The sequence below is a fragment of the Symphalangus syndactylus genome, chromosome 11, assembly GCF_028878055.3.
Source record: "Symphalangus syndactylus isolate Jambi chromosome 11, NHGRI_mSymSyn1-v2.1_pri, whole genome shotgun sequence".
In the NCBI taxonomy this organism is placed as follows: domain Eukaryota; kingdom Metazoa; phylum Chordata; class Mammalia; order Primates; family Hylobatidae; genus Symphalangus; species Symphalangus syndactylus.
In genome coordinates this window covers 47718043-47725955 of record NC_072433.2, presented here as the reverse complement: position 1 = coordinate 47725955, position 7913 = coordinate 47718043, and the positions used below count along the sequence as shown (strand labels likewise).

The window sequence follows — 7913 nt, the reverse complement described above, 5'->3', positions numbered from 1 at the left end:
TTGGCTTGTATTGCATTTTCAATTAAAGCAGAGACTGTTGAATAGCACTCAGAATTATCAAGTTTCTGCCCTCTTGTCAAAAGATGAAAATGTACTACTCCATCTACTTTGGGGCTTAACACTTTCTCCACTCAAGAAGGATGTTGAGAGCTTCCAGGCGCCCATCGTTCAAGACTGTGGCACTAAAACAACACACCCAAGATTTTACTCTGGAAAGGTATTTACTATTAAATGCTCTGCCTTTTTCACCTCAGAATGAAAAATGACATGACACTGTAGCCTGATTACTTTGCATTCTTCACTCTGATTTTCCAGCAATTTGCATTCCTTTCAAATGCTCATAAGTTGGATATCTCAATAAAATAATCACAACAGGCCCATCTCCTTGAACAGTTTGAAGGTTGCTCAAAAAAGTAAACATTGATCTGCCATAGCAACCATATCATTGAACAATCTCACTGCTTAGTGTATACCCAAAAGAAAGGAAATCACTTTATCAAAGAGATATCTGCACTTTTATGTTTGCTGCAGCACTGTTTACAATAACTAATATTTGGAGGCAACCTAAGTGTCCATCAACAGATGAATGGATAAAGAAAATGTGGTACAGATATACAATGGAGTACTATTTAGCCATAAAAAATGAAAGCCAGTCATTTGCAACAACATGAATGGACCTGAACATCATTATGTTAAGTGAAATAAACCAGGCACAGAAAAGACCAACATCACACGTTCTCACTTCTTTCTGGAATCTAAAAATCAAAATAATTGAATTCATGGACATAGAGAGTAGAAGGGTGTTTACCAGAGTTGGGAAGGGTAGTGAGAGGGTGGGGGGAGGTGGGCATGGTTCATGGCTACCAAAAAATAGAAAGAATGAATAAAACTTACTATTTGATAGCACAACTTGGTGAGTAGTGTCAATAATAACTTAATCATATATTTGAAAATAACATAAAGCATGTTAAGTGGATTGTTTGTAACTCAAAGAATAAATGATTGGGGGGATGGATATCCCATTCTCCATGATATGCTTATTTCACATTGCATGCCTGTATCAAAACCTATCATGTACCCCACCAATACTATGTATCACAAAAATTAAAAATAAAATAGAAAAAAGAACCATCTCCTTTCTGTACAATAAACATCACAGTTTGAAACCCAAGACTACAGAGCCCCCCTGATACAACATACACTCCATTTGCCTTGAAGAGTTTCCCCTTTGCTCTATACAAAGGTATTTGTAGAAGTTGACATTCTGGAACATTGACTTCTAACACAGCGAGAGGGATAGCCACACATGTGAGATACGATGACAGAGCAAGATTCACCAGTGCATTCTGTTGAAACAGTGAGCAAGCCAAATTCAAGTTATTTTCCAAACTCATTGATTGTAGCCACTTAAAGGTCCATGGGACACCATCAGGGTTTCTGTAAAACCCGGTTAAGACTTAGAATGTGGACTTGAATATGATTGTGATCATTATGTAATACTTGTTATAAAAACTCAGGTTGGTGTTGGCCACATATAACAGTCAGGTGGGGAAAGTCAAAGAGTGTTTCTTTGACAAGTTGCTCTAAAGGTGGCAGTAAACTTAATAATGCCTTTCAGTGTCTCCATTTTGCCATAGACCCAGAGAGAGCGAGAAACACTTGACAATCCCAGACTACTTCCTTAGCTGCCAAGGCTAGCATTTTACCTAGAATGGATTTTTGCTGTGGGGAGAACATGGCAAGCATGCAGAGATGTTTGGCATTTGGTAATACCTGGGTGAGAGTTTTCCAAGCTCTTATGAAGTATATGATGCACAAGGCCCATTTCTAAATATTGGAAACATCTTGCTGTGAAAGCACATGATGTCAGGAGTTAAGAACTTTGATGATGCCATGCACCATCACCAGTCTTTACCTCTTGAATGGGCTTGCACATGGCTGCTCCTGTACTGCTGAAGTCCAGTGCCAGTAGTTTATGTTTCCCCATTATTTCATCAGCCCAATACAAATTATTGTCAAAATTACACCCGGAGGTGCTAATAGGAAAATAATCTTCTGAGTAAATGCATATTTTATCAGTCTCAACTTCCAAAAATTGGTCATCGAACAGTGTGAGTTAGTGTCTTTCTATCTTGGCTGTCACCTTTATTACATTGTAGGGGTCTGAGGTGTGTAGAGTGAACACCTCAGAGTTCTGGTTGCCCTTGTGGGTTTTGCTATCATAAACCCTTTCAAAGCACACATGCCTGATTGCAGAAATGAATATTGTCCCCTGACAATCAATATAGAATTCTGGATCATTCTTCCCTTTACTTTTCCTAATAGCTTCTGCTAAGCTTGCGATATTCTGTGGGATTATATCACATGTATCTGTCATCTGAAACGTGATGCAAGGCACTTCTATCAAAAAGGCCCTTGTCATGCCAGAGAGAACAAATCCTAGATTGAGGTAATCCACATTTCTTATTGTTCTGTAAGTGAGCACTGTCACAGAATAATCAAGATTTTGGTCTTTTAAGGCCAAAATAAGTTGAAATGCCTCAAGGCCAAAATAAGTTGAAAAATGGCTCATGAAAATTCCTCAAGGCCAAAATAAGTTTAAAAAACGCCTCATGAAGAAGAGTTCCTGGGATCTCTTCATTTAGTTTTTGAATTCTCCACAAGAATAAAACATAATGAACGTCCTTTATTTCCATTCTCATCGTATCACTCACTGTCATCTCAGATGTGGACTTGTTTCTCTTTCCTGAAATCTGATATACTTGGAGTCATAAGGCAAATATTTAGCTATTTCAGATGTGTTGCCTAGAAGTATTCATGGAGGCACTTCGCCAGGGTTTCCAAGCACATGAATTATGATATTTGCTTCCACGTTTCCTAGAAGCAAGTTATCATGAGGTTGTGTTTGTTTACTATACGTGAACACAATCTGTTCAAGTCTTGATAAAATGGAGGTATATTTGTTTGCAAAGAACGCACACACTTCACAGTGGCTTTCTGTAGATAGATTTGTTGACCTTTGTGTATATATTCATTTCCCTCTCCAGATTTTTGAAAACTATCAATTTGCCCATCTTTGGTGGAAAAACAGCTTTTCCTTCTATATTTCTGCATCTTGTGGCCATGACAAATGCCATTTGCAGAAAACAGTCTAACAGCACTAGATTGATACGATATTCTTACATTACTCTCTGGGTATCTTCACTGACCTTGCTTGTTGTTATGCCATCCTTTAGCTCATTGCAGAATAAAAAAGTGGCTTTTAACTGTTTGAAAATGATATCATAGTAAAATCCAACATGGAAGAGGGATTCAGAAAGTTCATCAATGTTTGAAATCAACTTACACTTTCTAGCTATTCTAGAAGGCATCTTCTTTCTTTAACTTAAGAATTTTGTAGATGGCAACTATATTAAAACTCTTTCAAGGTATCTTGTAGTGATTATGGATTCATGTCTTTGTATCTTGAGAAAATCATTTTCAATCTCTTTTATTAAGTCTAACATGATTTGGCAAACCAGTGTCTCAACAAGGGAACCAAGTCTGCCTTGGAACTATACATTAAGTTTAAAATATTTTTCAACTTATCTAGAGATACTAAAAATAAACACCCCTTGACTCAGAAATCTTCCCTGGCACCGCATCTGCATTTATACCCTCTTTCATTGTCATCTTGTGAAATGATATATTACCCGATTTTGCTGGTAAAAACTAATTAGAACACTTATATTTAAATTGTGTTTAACAGTTTACAGAAGTATTTTTCATTTTCTTCTTGTATCCAGTGGCAGAATTTTATGATTCTGAAGCACCTAGACTCTCACATCTTTTTGCAGAGAAATAAAACAAAACTAACAATATGATTTTTAAAATCAGCTACCTAGGATTTTGTAATTTATGTATTAAAACAAGCATTTAATTTGTTCTCTTTTAAGCTATTCGGCTGCAATGCTTTCTTAAAAACTTTAGATTTGCTCTTCTATGATGTGTTGGGACATGAACCCAGATAAAGAAAGAAGTTTAAGGCCTCATTTAACATGGGTCTATTATTACTTTTCTGTGCATTAAGATCATAAAAACACCATCAAAACTATAAGCCAAAGTGCATTGACTGAATTTTTAATAACAATGAGACACAAAAAACTAGTTACAATTTACTTATTTTATAATTTTATATAAATTTTATATAATAAATATTTTATAATTTTTATAATCTTTTCAAGACACAGGGTCACGCTATGTTGCCCAGGCTGCAGTGCACCATCATTTCACACTACAACCTTGAACTTCTGGCCTCAAGCAATCTTCTTGCCTCAGCATCTGGAGTAGCTGGGACTACAGTTGTGTGCCATTGCACCCAGTTTTTGTAATTTTCCAGTGGTTGAAAGATGGTCAAACCTTAGACAAAGTTCTTAAAATAAGTCAAGCATAGTTAACTATTTTTTTCCTTACCAATTCTATAATTGATACACCTTGTCATTATTGGATTCACTTTGAGATCCCCAGAAATGGACTCCTACTATGAATGAAGTCACATGTTGATGTTACCTATCTAGGGTGATCCAGAGTGTTCTTGGTTGTATTCTTCAAAGAAAGAATTCACTCAAAAGACCAATTAGTAAAGCAGGTAAAAGTTTTATTGGGGCAGTAAAAGTACACTCCAATAGAGGAGTGGGCTGACCCTGCTGGAAACAGCCCCGGGACATTCTGCATTTGATATTCTACGGTCTTGCTTCTTTCCTTGCCCAGTTCTCACCAAGGCTTGGAGGGATCATCCCTTACTGTGGTTAATGTACGTGCACTGGACGCAGTGATCAATATAAATCCCACCTGATGGGGACATTGCTCATTACTGCCACCCGGGAAGGTCATATAGCCATCAAATTTGTACTCATTGCACCTGTGTGGCTCTCAAGAATTCTGCTTTTGCCTTTTTTCTCCCTTGTCAGGATCTAGTTAACCATATTTTGACAGTTTGACCATAGAGTGAGTACTGGGCATCTTAAGAGGTGTTCTGGGCTGTTCCTTCCAACATGGGTACCTCCCCTCCTGCCTGCTAATATCTGACTAACTGCCTCCTTTTACGTTTATCCCTTAAGGAGTTGGGACCCAGAAATCTTCTGGGAAATGGGGTGGAGGTCATTCTTCTGTAGCTAATTCCTGCTGAAAAAGGGCGTCGAGGGTCTTCTGGTCCCTCCTCCTTGCTTGCTGTCATGACAAGAAGGTTTCAGAGGTTGTTGTTGTCTCTCAAAAGGTTTGACCCACAGTGTCCAGAGGAGACATACAGAAACTTGGTTGTCCTCAGGGGCAGGAAAGAGGTTGATATCCTTGTCACAAGACCATTTGAAGTCTGACGGCTTCTAGATGGGATGAAATAAACTTAATAGATTCAAGAAGCAAGGCCCAGAAAAGAGAAGAAGGAAGATAGAGGTCAGGGGTCCTAGGAAGGGGAGGAGCCATGAGAATCAGAACCAGGTGACACTCCAGTAGCCTCTTCCCAAAGGTGAGAAGACTAGTTTATGAGATCTCAAATGTGCTCCTGAGCCTGCCCTGATCTCTTAACCCAGATCAGCACTCTTCTCCAAGCACAGCCAAGTTCCTCCCTGAGCTGCAGCCAGCATGTCAAGGCCTCTACCATGTTTGAGAACTATAGCTGGGAGAGAACTGACTTGCCACTGTAACTGTTATAGCAAGCAGTTGTTTCTATCTCTTGAGCCAATTCCAGAGACAGGCTGTGGTAGGTTCAGAAGTAAGTGCCAATGCTGGCTATTCCCATCATGGCACCTGTGGTGATGCCAAGCCCAATGAGAAAGGGAATTAATTGAATTGCTTGGTGGGCCCCAGGGTGAGGTTATAAATAAGAGCAAGGGCAGAGAAGCATCACCTGGGGCAATGAGATGCTAGGGGTGAGGTAAGCCAGCATGCGTGTTCTGGTCCAGTTTGCAGAGAGGCAAAGGTGGGCCTGTGTCCCACATAGAAAACAAAGTTCTGTCATAGGTAGACAAGAATGGATATGGAAGGAGGCAAGGTCAATTCCAAACATTACCAATATCCTTGTTGGCTACGCAAGATGTGATATCTGTCACTGAAGTTGCAGCTGCTGGGGGAGCCAGACATGAGTAAGTAGTTTGAATAGGAGGATGGTTCTTATTTTCCCAGAAGAGCATGTGTCTAGTAATGTCAAGAAGAGCCTCCAAAGGGAGTTAAAGATTTGAAATTTTTGCATGACCCCTACTGGCTTGGTAAGGTAGAGAACCTTACTTAGTATTGGGAGATTTCAGTTTCTAGACAAAAAGAAGTATGAGAGGTATTGACAATGGTGATGGTTGTGTTGCAGTGTGCAGGGTTGAGAGAACCCACCAAAGTTCCAGAATCTGTGGCACTAGTGATGCCTAGGGGTACCTGACTGATGGTGATGGGGGAAAACAAGGGGCCTAAAATAGTGCAAGTGGGTTTAAGAAAAGCCTGAAAGTCCCCTTTGCTTGTGTTAGGTACTGTATGCATCTCTGGGAAGGTTTTGTATAGAGAAGCCCCAGTGATAGGTGAAGCTAAATTGGGCTTGAGAAGTTGCCTATTCTTGTATCGTGGCTGGGTAGGCTGTTCCTGCCCTGGATAGAAATAATTCATGCGTAGCCCATATGTTGAGGGATAGGAAGATTTGGTGAACTTCAGTAGTTGTTGAGCTGCTTGTAGATTTTTTTTTTTTTTATATAGTTGTGGGCTGTTGGCGCCTATGAGGGTGACTTTAGCTAGAAGCATTAGTGAGCATAGAGCATGTGGCTGCATGGTCCCAACAAGAACAGATTAGAGCCAAATCAAGATGTCTGTTGATTATGGAAAAAGAAGCTGTTAACTCAGTGAGTATTAGAGAGAACACCACCCAGATTATGGCTTTGAGATTTAAATCCAGGTAGGGCAGAACAGACCTTTTCCTGGCAGTGATTGGGGGGTGGTATTGGTTCACAGTAGCAAAGACATATTAGTAAACCTACAAGGAGTATTATGATTCATGGTATAACAATCCGAAGCATTATTAATTTACTTATCTTTATTCTTTTGGCTTTGCTTGAAGAGGAGTTTGAGACCCTGGAGGGGCTCAGTGGTCCAGGTGTCCAATGGGACCTTTACGACTTCCTCTGCCAGAGATGAGTACAGCTTTACCTTGGAGTAGTGGATCCACCTAGTGGTGCCACCTATCCCTGGCACCATAACTGCTGTAGGAGTGGAGAGCAAAACAGTGTAAGGACCTCTCCAAATAAGACTCAGTTGAGAGTTTGGAGTTCCATCCTTCCAAGTCTTGATGAGAACTTGAGTTCTCATCAACTTGAACTCAAGTTCTCATCAACTTGGAGGGTATAAAATTTGGTCAGGATGTGGAAATATCTTTTGATCTAGTTTTTGAGCCCCCTGCTGAGACTGGGATAGGGAAGTAACATAATTAGTGAGTTGATAAGTTTCAGTATCCAATAGGAAAGCGAAGAAAGGATCTTCCACATAATAACTCGAAAGAACTGAGTTGTAAGTTAGAGGTGGGTATGTTTCTCAGCCTTAGTAGAGCAACACGTAGTAGCTCTGGTCATGGCTTTGAGGTTTCCTGGCATAATTTTTCCAAGGTTTGCTTGAGAGTTTGGTTAATTCTATCAACCATTCCAGAGTGTTGTGGATGCCAGGAGGAATGTAGAAAGTAACTGATGCCCAAGGCCTGAGAAACAAGTTGAGTAAACTGTGAGGTGAAGGATGTACTGTTATAACTTTGCAGCGACCTGGGGATGCCAAACCGGGGGATGACCTCCTTGAGGAGGGCCTTTACTACCCCCACTGCTTTTTCCATTCACATGGGTAAGCTTCTATCCAACCTGGAAAGGTATCTACAAAGACCAGAAGATATTTATACAGGCAGGAAGTTGGTTTAA

General features: G+C 40.0%; 1 protein-coding gene across 8 annotated transcripts in view; it reads right to left on the bottom strand.

Annotated features, from left to right (window-relative positions):
- Positions 1-4615: 4615 nt before the first annotated feature.
- Positions 4616-7913, bottom strand: part of LOC129457764 (coiled-coil domain-containing protein 144A-like) — an 86445-nt gene continuing 83147 nt past the window's right edge. For all 8 annotated transcript variants that reach the window (XM_063612754.1, XM_063612753.1, XM_063612750.1 and 5 more), the window contains one exon: positions 4616-7214. The gene's annotated coding sequence lies outside the window, so the exon portion shown is untranslated. The remainder of the gene's footprint in view (positions 7215-7913) is intronic.